The sequence below is a fragment of the Myotis davidii genome, unplaced genomic scaffold, assembly GCF_000327345.1.
Source record: "Myotis davidii unplaced genomic scaffold, ASM32734v1 scaffold242, whole genome shotgun sequence".
NCBI classification, from domain to species: domain Eukaryota; kingdom Metazoa; phylum Chordata; class Mammalia; order Chiroptera; family Vespertilionidae; genus Myotis; species Myotis davidii.
The window spans coordinates 1,185,740-1,200,968 of NW_006295821.1; positions in this window are offsets into that span (position 1 = coordinate 1,185,740).

A 15,229-nucleotide genomic window follows, 5' to 3' on the forward strand; every position below is an offset into this window, starting at 1 on the left:
TCTAACAACCAACTTTCAAAGCTGCATTATGTGCCCAATCCACAGATAAGGAAACTGAGTTCAAAGAGATTAACTTGTTTAACAGATCAATGGAATCAAACTCTTGTCAAAAAGAGTGCCTGATTCAACAAGAAATACTTTGATGCCTTTCAGAGAGATAAATTCAATGAGAATTTCTCCCCACCCCCTGCTCACACAGCTTCAGGCTCACAAAAGCCAGATTCCCCACCATCCTGCCAACACATCTCACCCACCAGCATTCAAGATGCTCAGACCCAGCCCCCAGACACCAAGCCCAGCATGGTCATATGTCCCTCTACCTCCCAGGTCTTCTCTAACATCATCTTTCCAAAATCCTTTTATAGTTTTGGTGGAGGGAATTTATAGCACATGGTTGACAGCATGCCCCCTGGCCCCAAACTGATGGCAGGAAAACCCAGCATACAGCTGAGACCTTTAGAGAAAAGTATTCAACGCCCACATGATCTAGACAATGTAACGAGGGTTTCCTCCTGAGAGAGGATTGAACTCCACGATGAACGCAACAGGCTTAGCCCAGTGCCGGGTATGATGTAAGGCTGAGGGGAAGCTCCCCCTCTGTGTGACTGTAGGGTTGAAACCTTACTTCTCTGAGCTTTGCTCATTCCCACCAGGCCCAGAGCTGGGTGATGCATGGAAACACACACTTGCCTTTGTTGGGGCTGGAATACCAGCAGCACCACCGCAAAAGTCAACCCCTCTTCAGCCAAGAGGTCCTTCTCTGATTTCAGTAGATGTCACAATTTACCACCCAAAGTCCCCTCCCTGGCATGCCAACATATAGGGCAGGGGTGGGCAAACTTTTTGACTCAAGGGCCACAATGGGTTCTTAAACTGGACCGGAGGGCCGGAACAAAAGCATGGATGGAGTGTTTGTGTGAACTAATATAAATTCAAAGTAAACATCATTACATAAAAAGGTACGGCCTTTTTTTTTTTTTTTTTAGTTTTATTCATTTCAAACTGGCCGGATCCGGCCCGCGGGCCGTAGTTTGCCCACGGCTGATATAGGGAGTTTCTGGTCTACCACACACACCTGCATTTACTCCTAGCCAAGGGATGTAGCTTATTCCACAAGTGACTATGGGGCCAGTTTATAGATGTAGCTTATTCCACAAATGACCATGGGGCCAGTTTATGTTTCTGTTCTTTCTGTGGACTCATGAAAGTCCAAGAACGTGAAACCAGCCAAGTGATCACAGCATAGCTCTGGCTCAGGGCCCAACGCCTCCAGACCACCTCCCTCAGTGTGCCAGTATCTGCTCTGCCCATTGGCAACATGCCGGTCTCTGCCATCTGCCTTGCCCAAAACTATAACTGCCAACACGAGTGTTATGAGTTGAGTAGTGTCCTCAGTAATTCATATCTTGAAGCCTTAACCCCTAGTATGTCAGAATGTGACCTTGGGAATAGGGTCATTGTAGTTGTAACCAGTCAAGAAGAGGTCGTGCAGGTGTAGGGTGGTCCTAATTCAATGACTGGTGTCCTTATTAGAGGGCAGTTTGGCTACAGAGAAGCGACCACAGGGGGGTACACCGTGGGAAGACAGGAATTGTGCTGCCACAAGCCAAGGAACCACCAGAAGCCTAGGTGAGGCCTGGGCAGATCCTCCCCTCGCACCTGCAGAGGGAGCCGGACCTGCCCACACTTTGATCTGGGGCATCTGCCTCCAGGGCCGTGAGAGAATAAGTTCTGTTGTCTAAGCTGCCTGGTCTGTGGAACTCTGTCCCAGCGGCTCCAGGACATGAATACAACCAAGACCTTTAAACATATCTGCAATATGCCATCCATTTAACATATATCCTAAGGGACGCTCTGGTTATTTTATGCATATTTGTGTGTGCTTCCTGAGGCTAGATGAAAACACAGCCTGAAATGATTGTCGGGTCTTCCAGGGAATTGGCCCAGAGGTGGACAAGTCAAAGCTGCTGATAAGCATTTGCAAATTTTCCATCAGGACACTTCTCCCAAAGAATTCATCATAAACTTCTTTCAAAAAGCAAACTCCCGGGAACATTTAAAATATGATTCGATTTACAAGCAGCTGTGACTTCACTCCTTTCCATAAAGCCGGCGTCAGTGGCCTCCGTCCCTGGACTGAGGCTCCGAGGGGCGCCGCTCGCATCCTACCGGGCGGGCAGGAGTGAGGGGACGCAGAGCTGCTGGCTGCTGCGCCTTCATCCTCTGTTACTGCGGCGGGAACACTGTGGCGTCTCGCCGCCGCAATTAATCCCGTATTTTCGTAGCTGGAGTCACAATACTCATTTCGGGATAGAGTTGGAGTGAGGAGAGCCTATCTCTATCTGTAAGTGAATGATATCATTATTTTGGGAAATGAAAGTTTCAGCTCCGTGAAACATACAATCCCATGGAGATCTCAGCGGAGGAACTTGTGCGTGCAGGTGTTCGACATGATAAGGTGCGTCGCCATTTATCTGTGTACTTGCAGGCAAATATTAACATAGGCATGAATTAAGCTTTTAATCCCTTTTATTATAAATTGAATATCTTTATTTTAACAAACATCAACAATGCACATCATTGTGGCCCACACTATTCATTGCTATTCCCCACAGCGTTCCGTTACATGATACGCCGGAAAACACGTGTTCCTAGGGCGGCAGGCATCTGCTGAGCACTCCACAGTATATTTCACTCTCTTCTACCCTCCACACAAAGACACACGCTCACAAAGGCACTTTCTATGGGGGGAGAGGGGACCGTGGCTCCATTTTGTGTCCAGGAAGTCTAGGAATGTTTCACGTAGGAGACATTGGTCAGGAACCAAGTTCTTGTTTTTCAGAAATTCTGCATGGGATTGGATTGAGGTGCTGAGATCAGAACAGCAAACGTAAGGGGCTTGGTACGGGACACTGGCTTGGGGCCAGGGGTGGGTCCAGTCTCCACTTGCTCTAGCCTTCTGTCCCCCATGCAGGTGACATGGCTGTGTCAGTCTAGCTCAAAGACGGGAGAAGAGAGAGAGGACGCGACCTCTGATGGCTTTACTCACTGAGTTACTCTAGCAAGTATTTCAGGAGCGTCTATTGTGCACAGGGCCAGTGTCAGGAACTGCAATATTCAAAGATGAACATCAGAACCTCTGACTTCAAGGGGTGGACAATAGAGCGAAGGGAGCTAGTATAAACCCAAATAGTAAGTCATAGTCAGAAGATGATTATTTAATGAAGGTATGGGAAATGGGGAAAAAGGAACTAACTCTGATCTCAGGGACTGAATCAGGTTATGAGCATAGAAAAGGTGTCAAGAATTGAACAAACATGCAAACTCACAGACGGGGATGGAGGCACGTTGAACCACAAAGTGGGTCACAGCATATTTGTCGCAGGCATGACTGTGTAGGTCATGACATACCCCAACCCATCTTTGGGAAGTGAAGAAACAAAGACTCACTGTAATTAAGTGACCCTGCAGAGGGCACAGGGGAGTCTGCTGATTCCCCTATACCCGTGGTCGGCAAACTGCGGCTCATGAGCCACATGTGGCTCTTTGGCCCCTTGAGTGTGGCTCTTCCTAAGCCTTAGGAGTACCCTAATTAAGTTAATAACAATGAACCTGCCTTTATAGTTTAAGTTTAAAAAATTTGGCTCTCAAAGGAAATTTCAATAGTTTTTACTGTTGATATTTGGCTCTGTTGACTAATGAGTGTGCCGACCTCTGCCCTATTCCCCTCGAGCAATTATTCCTAGTACGCCACACCGACTTTCCTGGTCTGATCTTTACATTTGATGTGTTTAACCTTATGTTTCAGAAAATGTACTTCTGTTATGCGCGCGTGTGCACACACACACACACACACACACAGTCTGAGATCATATAGTAAGTGAAGTCATCAGGAATAGCACATGGTAGGGAGAGAGGACATGTCACATTACAGCTGTTGATTGTTCCCCGTGGCCCCAATGGCAAAGGTGACATGGTGACATGGAGCTCAGAAGTGACTCCTACTACATGGAGCAGCACGGCACCTGTTGGGGAAAGCACTGACCGCTTCCAGATGTGTCTGCCCCCCAAGCCCGCAGTGCTTTGGGATTCTGCTGCTTTTGAAGGGTGGGGACCGCTGCAGAGGAAAATGAGCTCTTGAGACTGCACTGTCCTTGTGGCCAAGGTGTGGGGTAGGTTGTCAAGGATGTGCTCTGCGTTGCGATTTTTAAAGGGCCTTGAAATAAAAGCACAAGATGCCTTCATGTTCCATGCAGTGAAGGATGGAGATGACAAAGCACAGACATCACGCCCTTATTCCAACTATGACCCTGACACACACAGATTGGGGCTCATTGTCAATACCTTGGAGGAAACTGGAAAAAGGGCAGAGCAGGGGGACCTGTGAGGAGCATGAGCGCCAGTGACCTCCCAATAGGCTCCTCATCCCTGCCCAAGCCCCTATTAAAATTATTGTTTCATTCCCTGCATTTACAGAAATGTTATTTCTTCAGTTAATATTATTAATCAGAAAGCTACATGCCAGGTGAAATTGAGAGAATGTTTCTCCAGCAATATTATCTAGAGATCTGATTTAATCTATCAAAAGACAAATGCTGAAAATACATCCTGATGGCATAAACAGCCGCTGAAGAGGGAGCCAGGAGATGCCTTGAAATGTATGACTTATTTTAAAAGCTGTATATCCAGTTTTAAAAATTCAGAGTAATCTTCATTATCCCCAAAAAGCCTTCTGATTGTTTTATTCCTTCAAATGCTACCTATTTAGATAATTTTTCTAGCTGTATATACGGCACTACATTATTAGCTCCAAAAAGTGTTTGCATGACGCCTTGAATGGAATCCTCAAGGCTCTGCAATTTGCCGAGAGGCTAACATTGTCACAACAATGTGTTTCTCCTACAACACATCAGAGCTCCAGGCACTGCACTTGGGAAAACAAATCCCACCGTAGGCAAACACAACTATAGGCTCTAGGAAAGACAGACACAGCTTCTCTCCCTGTGTCAGGCTGCATGGGCAAGAGGTGGCCTTGGTCCATCATGCAATTTGAGGTGGTGGCATGGAGTGGACAGGGGTGGTATCAGAGGCTGTGGCTTCTGTAATTGTCTCCCCTTTGAGCCACAGATAATGACAAATGGTTCTCCGAGAAAGACACCTGGAAGAAGCCTGCAGAGTGTGGCCAATCAGTTCATGTTACTCAGTGATGATGAGTATTAAACAGGCGTAAATGAATGTCCACCTTGCTAAGTGTTGTGATTTTATTTTCACTTCATAAGCTTAGGTTTGGGAAGCTCAGTTCTCAAAAGGCCTTTATCTGAAGAACTTTGACTGAATTAGGAGATGAGAGAGCAGTAGGGTCTTGAAAATGAGTCCTCCCTGGAGCCACCGAGCTTCATGCCTGGCCAACTTCTCTTTGCACCTGTCTCCTACCCTGTATTTTGGGTTTATTATGCAAACAGAATTCAGCGTTAAGTGTATGTCTTACACTCTAGTGATAGGGCTTATCTTAAAGGTGGCACAGATACAGAGCAAAATGTTTAAATTATATGACTTAGGTACAATTTTGAAGATTAATTTTTATTAATTAATTATTAAGAAATAAGCATATGCTCTTGCCTTGATTTTGTCCCTTGGATTCATGACAAAAACAATCACTATGGATTAGTCCAAAAATTTTGGCATCAAGACTCCTTCTTGAATTCCTGCCTTAATTTGCTAACTGCATGAAATGCAAATGCTATTGTATTTATTTATTTATGTTGGCTGTGGTACTTCATATAAAAAAATTGTTTCCTTTTTCTATTGTCTCTCATGCTGTGCTACTAAAGTAATTTCTCAAAAATGACAGGTCAATTTCTCAAAATTTTTTGTTTTACCTACTTCTATCAGGCAAAATGGAAAGGGAACCCAAAGAGTTCTGGAGTGTTTGATGCCGCTGGTCCATGTAACTCCTCAGTATTTCCATGATCCCAAGCTTCCCCTCTTCAGTGTTCAAAACACCCTATCTGCATATGATTACTGAAAAGTCATCACAATTGTTCTCTTCGTGATTAATAATTCACCTCTCCTACAAATCTTACCACCACCACAAAAATCTCAACTTGCACCGAAAACTATTTATACTGAGATCTGGGTCTCTTTCAAAATGAACCGTTCTCTAGTGTCCAGAATGCCTCTAGGAAAGATGGTGGTATAGAATCTTCTGTCCTTCATAAAACTCATCAAAAACATTTTTTTAAAAGTATAAGTAGTGAAAACTTGTCATGTTAGAGTGACATACCACAATTTGGTCAAAGTGAATGACAACTCAGACCCCCAATTCACCTCTACAAGAAAGCCACTTGAAGCAGCATGAGGTGGAGAAATCTTGGACAACCTCCTCTCTAGGCCACTGTGGGAAGAACAGAAGAAGGTTCTGTGAGACTTCTCAGGCCTCCTTCCTTCCCCAGGAAAACAAGGTCCAGGCAGCAGGCTGGGGAACCAGTGCCTGTGATCTGGGAGGAGCCAGATGCTCCCTGCACCAAATATATAAGTATACTGGTTTTGACGATACTAAATCATACCACGCAGGTCTGCAGGCAGAATCAGGTACTTTACAGAAGAACAAAAATCAGCCAGTTCAGACTAAAAAGAATGACTGAACAAATGTATGTATATTTGCTGCTTCCCCAGATGTTATTAAATTGACAACAAAAATCCAAATAAACAACAACAAAGTGGTCACACAGACAAGAGAATAGTTGATGGGGGTCTGCAAAGTAACAGAAAACCACAACTCAAATTCATAAAAATATTAAGGAAATATATTATCTCACTGTATCTCTCAGGCTGTTCTAGAGCTGTGCTGACCTATATAGGAGCCATTAGCCACATGTGACTATTTAAAATTTTAATTAAATGAAATTTTAAATTCAGTTTCTCAGCCACACTAGCTACATTTAAAATTCTTAAAAGCTTCTGGGCAATGCCTGGGTGTATCCCCAAAAAGAATAGAAAGCGGGGACTCAAATAGATATTGATACAACCATGTTCATAACAGCATTACTCACAGTGGCCAAAAGGTAGAAACATCTTAAATGTCCACAAACAGATGAAAGGATCAACAAAATGTGGTCTATACATACAGTGGAATATTGCTCAGCCTTAAAAAAAAAAGGAATGGAATTCTAAAACATGCTACAACAACCTTGAAAACCATATGCTAAGTGAAGAAAACCAGTCACAAAAGGGCAAACACTCTGATACTCTAGCCCTATGAGGTACATAAACTTGTCAAATTCACAGAGACAAAAATTAGAAAGGTGGGTTGCCAGGGACTGGGGGAGTGTGAGGGATTAGGGTTTAAGGGACTCGGGGTTTCAGTTTGAAAAGATGAAAAAGTTCTGGAGATGAATGATGGTAACGGTTGCACAAGAATGTGAATGTGCTTAATACCACTGAACTATACACATTAAAATGGCACAAATTGCCCTGGCTGATATGGCTCAGTTGGTTAAGCATAGTCCCAAGCACCAAAAGGTCTCCCATTCAATTCCTGGTCAGGGTGGCTTGCAACAGGCAGTCAATCGATGTTTTCTCTCTCTCCTTCTCCCTTGCTCTCTCTCTAAAATCGATTTTTTTTAAAAAAAGGTAAACTAGGGTAGTATTCTGGGAACCCAAAGGACTGGAGCAGATCAAGTGGATGGATTGTGAGTACGCTCTTAGGAAGCACTCTTTCTTGGAGTTGAATTTTATTATTTAGTTTTAGTGTCCAAACTGGGAAAGAAGAAGAAGGAACAGTTACTATGAGCAGGTTCTGTAGGATTAGGAATTGACCAACAGTTGCTAGAAATTGCTGTCTGCTTTATTAGAAGAATGTTTATGCTACCATTGCCTCTTGCGATCACCACCCAAATGTGGCAGAGACAGGGTGAAGGTATTTTATGCTGTGCATGTGCCTAGGCACAGCTTACTAAAGTGAAGATCAACAGCCCTGAGACTGTGGGCCCAGCCTGCAATCTGCAGCATTCCCTCATGGAGCAGAATTAATTAAAAATCACAAACTACATACACCACCCCAGGAAGATTATCTCCCTTCATAATTGAATTGTGAACTCTGATGCTTGTAAGTTCAACTGTCTTAAATTAATGAGCCCTGTCTGGTGGGATCCCAGGCCCTTCTTAAAATGAAAATCATATATGCCTTCCCCAATAACTGTGGGCCTTTTACAGTACTGGTCCTACTATTTGCTGTTGCTACCCGTTTACTTTTTTAAGAATTTAAAGTCTGTGTTTCTCAGGACAATATTCTACATGGAGAACACACAAAACTCCCAGCGCAGGTTGCATCTGAAGACTGGCCCACACAGGGGAGCAAGGGCTGGCCTTCTTGCTCCAACTCTGGAACCTTTGAAAGGCTAACCAGGTTCGGCGTACCCTGGGGGAGCCAGCTGGGTCCATTGTTGAGACTGTACTCATCCTGATTTCTCCCAAGCCCAAGCCCATTTCCTTCCTTCCTATCCTCAGCTGTAGATTCCCAGAGATCTCCCAGAAGCAAGTCCTGCACACTGCATCAGATTTGGCCTCCCAGGGGTCCCAGCCTCAAACAATCTATTCATAGTCTGACTCTAAGAACACCTGCTCAATGGATATGTCTACCCATGTTTTTCCACACCCATAGGCCTGAATCCACAACACTTCCCTGCTGCAGGCAGAGGCTATACCCAGGGCTGTGGGCAGCCAAGGGAATGCTCCAGAGATGATCCCCCTAAATCCATCTCTACCTTTCATTACCAAAACTTTCAGACTTTCACCATGATTTCTCCACACAGTAAGAAACATTCCCACATGGATTTTGTGGAGAATCCTCACCCTCGAGTGCTCTGGTTGCCCCTCTGCAAAACAGAGATGCAGTCTCTGTTTAAGCCTATTCTTGCCAGGCCCGTCATTTTTCTCTGAAGGACTTTGATGCCTCATCTACTCTGGGATGAGTAGTCTTTGGGACACAGGTGACTTTAGTGATGTGCATGAACAAGTAGCAAGACAAGAAAAGCAAACAAGTGCACCAAACCTATGACTTCATGCATGGTATTGCTGGCTTAAAAGCTAAAATAGCAACTTTAAAAATAGTAATGCAAGATTTTTAAAGAAAATTAAGATGAAGAAAATGCTAATTATATACAAACTAGAGGCCCAGCACATGAAATCGTGTGGGTAGGATCCCTAGGGCCTAGTCTCCTGCAATCAGGGCCATCTTCTGCCCTCTCACCAGTCCCCAGGCCGAATGCCGTCTCCACCACCAGGTTATAAAATAGCAATTTTAAAAATAGTAATGCAAGATTTTTAAAGGAAATTAAGATGCAGAAAATGCTAATTATATACAAACTAGAGGCCCAGCACATGAAATCGTGTGGGTAGGATCCCTAGGGCCTAGTCTCCTGCAATCAGGGCCATCTTCTGCCCTCTCACCAGTCCCCAGGCCGAATGCCGTCTCCACCACCAGGTTATCAGGCCATTGGGATCAGCAGCTCATTCCTGGCTGCTCGGAGGCTCAGGCTTGTGGGAAAGCAGGCACCAACGACTTTACCTCCATGTGTGTGCACTGGGCCAGCCACTGATAGAAGGTACTGCTCGCTTGGGGCCGCTCACGTGGGCGCCACCGCTGCCGCTGCTGCTGGGGCTTGAGGCACTGACAGAAGCTGCGGGATGTGCCCCCAACTTGAGAGGCCCTGAGCAGGCAGCACATTCCATCAGCGGCTGGCCCAGCGCACATGCATGGAGGTGAAGTTGCCGGTGCCTGCTTTCCTGCAAGCCTGACCCCCTGAGCAGCCAGGGATGAGCTGGAGACCCCAATGGCCTGATAGCCAGACCAGTCTTCCCACCACCCACCTCGATTCCCCCGTTCACCATCGCTGATCCATCGGAGCCTGTGGGCTGGGGGCAGGGACCAAGAGGTCAGCTGTTCAGCCCACTCACCATTCCCCAGTCCCGCCCCACCCCACTTGTAGGGATGAGCTGGAGATCCCAATGGCCTGATAGCCAGACTAGTCTTCCCACCACCCACCTCGATTCCCCCGTTCACCATCGCTGATCCATCGGAGCCTGTGGGCTGGGGGCAGGGACCAAGAGGTCAGCTGTTCAGCCCACTCACCATTCCCCAGTCCCGCCCCACCCCACTTGTGGGTCCCCTAACTGCTCTCCCCTGCTGGCCTGATGTACCCTAACCACCTCTACCTCAGCCCCCGTCACCGTGGCTTTGTCCAGAAGGACGACTGGAAGATGTCTGGTTGACCTGGTCTAATTAGCATATTACCCTTTTATTAGTATAGATGGCACTCAGATAGTGAAAACACTAGGAAAGCAGTGCAGGGATGAAGACATTTGGGGAAACAGCCGGTTTTGGCTCTCTGTTAGGAGCACCATTAAGCAGCTCCATGGCAAACTCTGTTTGGGCAGTGAAAACTCCCCAACCCACTGGCTGAATATCAGTGTTACTCAGAGTTTGTCAACACTGCATCAGGAGAGATAAACACTGGGAAGGGTTGCTGAAGGATGTGTCATCCAGTCCTCTGCTCAAGGTTGACCAGACCAGAAGCCTGTCTAGAATTATTTGGGGACCCCCACTTTGTATGACTTTCATTGTGCTGGATCTAGGTTTACCAGTGGCCCATCTTACAGTGCACCATATAATAGCTCTTGAAAGCTCTCCTCATGGGTGGGTCACGCTCAAGGAGGGTATATTTGTAGGAATTATAAGTGCTTACATAGTGACAGAAGGGGAATGTCTGGCCTGGAGGTAGAAATTCCGATTTAACCTTTGACTTAAAGATAAAAAGTCGAGTTCCAATGACAGGAGCTTCTCTGCAGTTACAGGCTGCTGAAACTACTATCAGGATGGCATTCAGCACTCTGGGCAGCCACCTTTCTATGAGGACCCACAAGAGAATTTTCTCTCAGTCTAATACCAGGGGTGAAATCCTAGTTGGAGTATAGATATGTGCGTATTTGTTATCTGCTTTTCGTTGTTATGTGTCTAGACTTCCTATTTGGTTTGAATCCCTCAGAGCATAGCACATCATTTTGTACAAGTAAGTACACAATAATTTCTTGAATAAATGACAAAAATAATTGTAAAAAATAAAGAATGTAATTAATTAAGAATAAATTATTAAAACATAACTATGTAGAACATACCAGCTAGGACCTGGAATAGAGGGAAACAATGGCTTCAGGTGACAACCTTCATGAGGGAGGAAGCGGGGGCAGAAGGCATGGGAAACAGGAATAGGGAACTGAGTCCTTCCACCAATGAGCTTCATTTGGGTCACGTTGGTTAAATTACATGTGGAAAAGTGTTGTCCAAACTTTATATCTCTGCTTGTCACCAAAAGAAAATACAATAATACCAATCAAGGTCCTGGTCCTCACCCTGATTAGCTGTATGACACTGAACAAAACCTCACCTGTCAGATGCTGTTTTAGTGAGCCCAGGATGCTGTAACAAAGTAGCTCAGACATGGAGGCTTATAAACAACAGGCATTTATTTCTCACAGTTCTGGAGGCTGGAAGCCCTATATCAAGGTGCCCCTTGGTCAGGTTCTGAGGAGGGCTCTCTTCCTGGCTTATAGACAGCAGCCTTCTCACTGTGCACTCATAGGACAGAGAGCAGAAGGAGAGAAAACAAGCCATCTGGGGTCTTTTCTTATAAGGGCACTAATCCCATCATGAAGGCCCCTTATGACTTCTTCTACACCTCCCAAAGGCCACCACCCCCTAAGGCCATCAGCATTGGCTTCAACATGTGAATTGGGAGAAGAGGGGCCAACAAACCTTCAGTCCATAGCAGACTCATTCTGCCATTACAAGAAGCTTACTGAGAAAGGTGGGTCTCGCTCAAGGAGGGTATATTTGTAGGAATTAAAAGTATGTGCTTACATAGTGACAGAAGTGGAATGAATGTCTGGCCTAGAGGTAGAAATTCCGATTTAACCTTTGACTTAAAGATAAAAATCGAGTTTCCATGACAGGAACTTCTCTGCAGCATGGGAGACCATCCAGTTAGAGGCAAAACTTGCTCCTGCACTACTCTGCAGCCCCTAACTGGAGTGGCCAGGTTCAGCACATAGAATCTACAACACCTGGTTAAATTTGAATTTCAAATAAACAAATATCTTATGTCCCCATGGACTGTGCATGTGCACAGAAAAATTAGTTGTTGTTTATCTGACACCAAATCTAACTGGCTATCCTAGACGTTCACTGGGAACCTGACATCTAATGTCTGATTAGACACAGTAACTGTGGCTTTCAAGAGCCCATGGCAGTCTTGTGTCTATTATGCAAGCCTCCTGCTGAGGCCACTTCCAGCAATGACAGGGCCAAAAAATAAGCCATCCACAAGGCTTATTCCAAAAAGAAAAAAAAAAAAAAATGGGCCTTCAGGCTATGCTCACGTTAAACCTACAACTGTGCCATCAGCAAATTAAAATCAATTGAATTCAATTTAGCCGGGATAAAGTCTCCCTCCCGGGCTTAGGCTCATCTGCTGTGCTAACAGCTCCCAGCCATGAAACAGGTGCTTGTAAATTAATTAGCCTACTGAAACACACCTTAGAATGAATTTCCCAGAACTCCCTGGCAGTAAGCCATCCTGGTCCCACGAGCTGATCAGCGTCTGTAAATATTGAGATTTGATAAAGTAAGCGCTGCTCTGGCAGCAGATGGCTGGGGATGATCTGTTGACACTGCCTATGAAGACTTTACTCCGCAGGCCTCCTCTGGGAGCTGCTGGAGGACCCAAGCCCCTCTGCAGCTATTTGCCTCCTAATTGAAAATCCTTATTCCCAGATGGAGCCAAATGCGCTGCTCCAGGCATCGCTCTGTGCTGCTTGACTGTTGATACATGGGTAATTGCTTTCAGTAATGCAGGTTAAATGTGACATTTAGTGCTTAATAAAAATTATCAAGGCCAAAGCCGTTTATCATTCTTACACTTTGGGCTGTCACTTCTAAGGGGATTCTCAAAATTCATTTGAATTCTTGAGGAGACAGGCTACTCCATCGCAAAGCCACTGCAAGGACAACTGGAATTACTGGAGATTTCTTTCTTTTTACTTCTCCTTCCTCCTCCTCCTCCTCCTCCTCCTCTTCCTCCTTCTTTTAAAAGATTTGTTTGTTAACAAAAAGCATTCCAAATTAACCTACCGAGCGCTGTGCCTCCTCCTTTGTGTTGAGTGTGTTGGTGAATAATATATAATCAGCTGCTGTTGTGTACACAGAGCATTTAAAGTGGATGTACTCCTCTGCACCTTCTGAGAGGGGCGTGGAGCTGAAAGTCACTCCCTGGAAATAGCATAAAGAAGAAAACCTGAAGGGGAAAAGACTGTGTTGGCCTCACTTGATATCAACCACAAAAGGTTTTAAACAGAGAAGGAGAAACTGCTATTTAGATCAAGAGCTTGGGGTTCCTCGCTGTGATTTTTTATTTTTTATTTTTTTTAACCAACAATGGAAACAATTAGAGAGCTGGCCTTTGGGAGAAGCCACTTTTCAAAAATAAGGGTCCCCAGAAAGAACTTCCGGAGCTCACATGGGCTTCTCTGGAAGACCTGCTTCCAGAGCATGCCAGACATGCTGATAGGCAGCAAAAATCACAGAGCTTTGGGCTTCTTAGCAGAAGAAATCCTGGAAGAAATAGCTGTGCTTGAGAATCCTGCTTATGCAGTTACCCTGAGCTTGAATCTGTCTCTGATTCCTTTCCCCGTATCCTCATAACATTTAGGTCAAGTGCTATAGTATGAATGTTTGTGTTCCTCCAAAATTCCTGTGCTGAACTCCTAACCCCCAAGGTGATTGTATTAGGAGCTGGGGCTCATAGTAGGTGCTCAGTTCATGCAGGTGGACTTCATGGTGGAATTAGTGCCCTTATAAAAGAGGCCCCAGAGAGCTCCCTCCTCCTTCCACCCCATGAAGACACAGGAAGTTGGTTTTCTGCAAGCCAGGAAGAAGGCCTCACCAAAACCCCATCATGCTGGTACCCTGATCTCAGACTTGTAACCTTTGGAACTATAAAAAATAAATTTCTGTTTTTGCTAGCCAGCCAGTCTATGATGTTTTGTTATAGCAGCCTGAACAGACTAAGACAGTGGTTCTCAACCTTCTGGCCCTTTAAATAAGTTCCTCATGTTGTGACCCAACCATAAAATTATTTTCGTTGCTACTTCATAACTGTAATGTTGCTACTGTTATGAATCGTAATGTAAATATCTGATATGCAGGATGGTCTTAGACGACCCTTGTGAAAGGGTCATTGGGTCGCCAAAGGGGTCACGACCCACAGATTGAGAACTGCTGGACTAAGACATCGAGTAAAACTAGTTTTGTCTTAAGACATTTGTGATTCCTCTAAGGTCACTGGAAAAAGATGTGGCAGAAATTAAAAGTTGGGAATCGCCAATCAGGTTTGGAAATCATACCTAATCAAAATAGGAATACCACCAATTCTGTGTGGTATTTTGTAATAGCCCAAGCTAAGACACCCTGAAAAAAATCCCTTACTCAAGTCTTCAAAAGAAGTGCCTTATTAAGCAACTTAAACTTTTAGAGAGTCAAGTGGCTTATGCAGTGACCCAGCATCCTTCAAACGTGCCCAGTCCGCCACGACACGGGGACCCTGGCACTCTGGGATAGAACAAAGAAAACAGACAATTTCCAAAAAACAATGTTAGGAAGTCAAGCTCCTGGTCACCTGCATTAAAGGTAGACAGCACTGAGTTCAATGGTCCATTCAGCCCCCGCTGGGTGAAAAGGGGCCTGCCCTATACATTTTGCACAATGCCCCGGTTGACCTCAAGGATTCACCTCGGTGTTTGACACTCAACAAAAGGAACTCAAAGCATTCCACCTCGATGGAAATTATCTTTCCAAGCCACACACTTCCCCCAATGATGCACACCCCAGAACAGTAGAGGGCCACTGAGGCACAGATACAGCGGGGAGGAGCCTTCCCTGTCAGCCTCGTCCAAACCTGAATGTTGATGACTCAGAAACATCCTGGAACACACTTAGGCCTCTTCTCTCTGTATCAGGAAACCCTGGGACCTTCCAGGAAAAACCATCCACAGAGTGTCTAAAGGTCTGTGACCCCTGCACATTTCAAATTTTGCTGAAGCTCAACTTCATGTTACAAGCTGGGAGGGGCTGGCTGAAGGGAGTCATCCCTTGGGGATGAGCCTAGCCCGGCCCTTC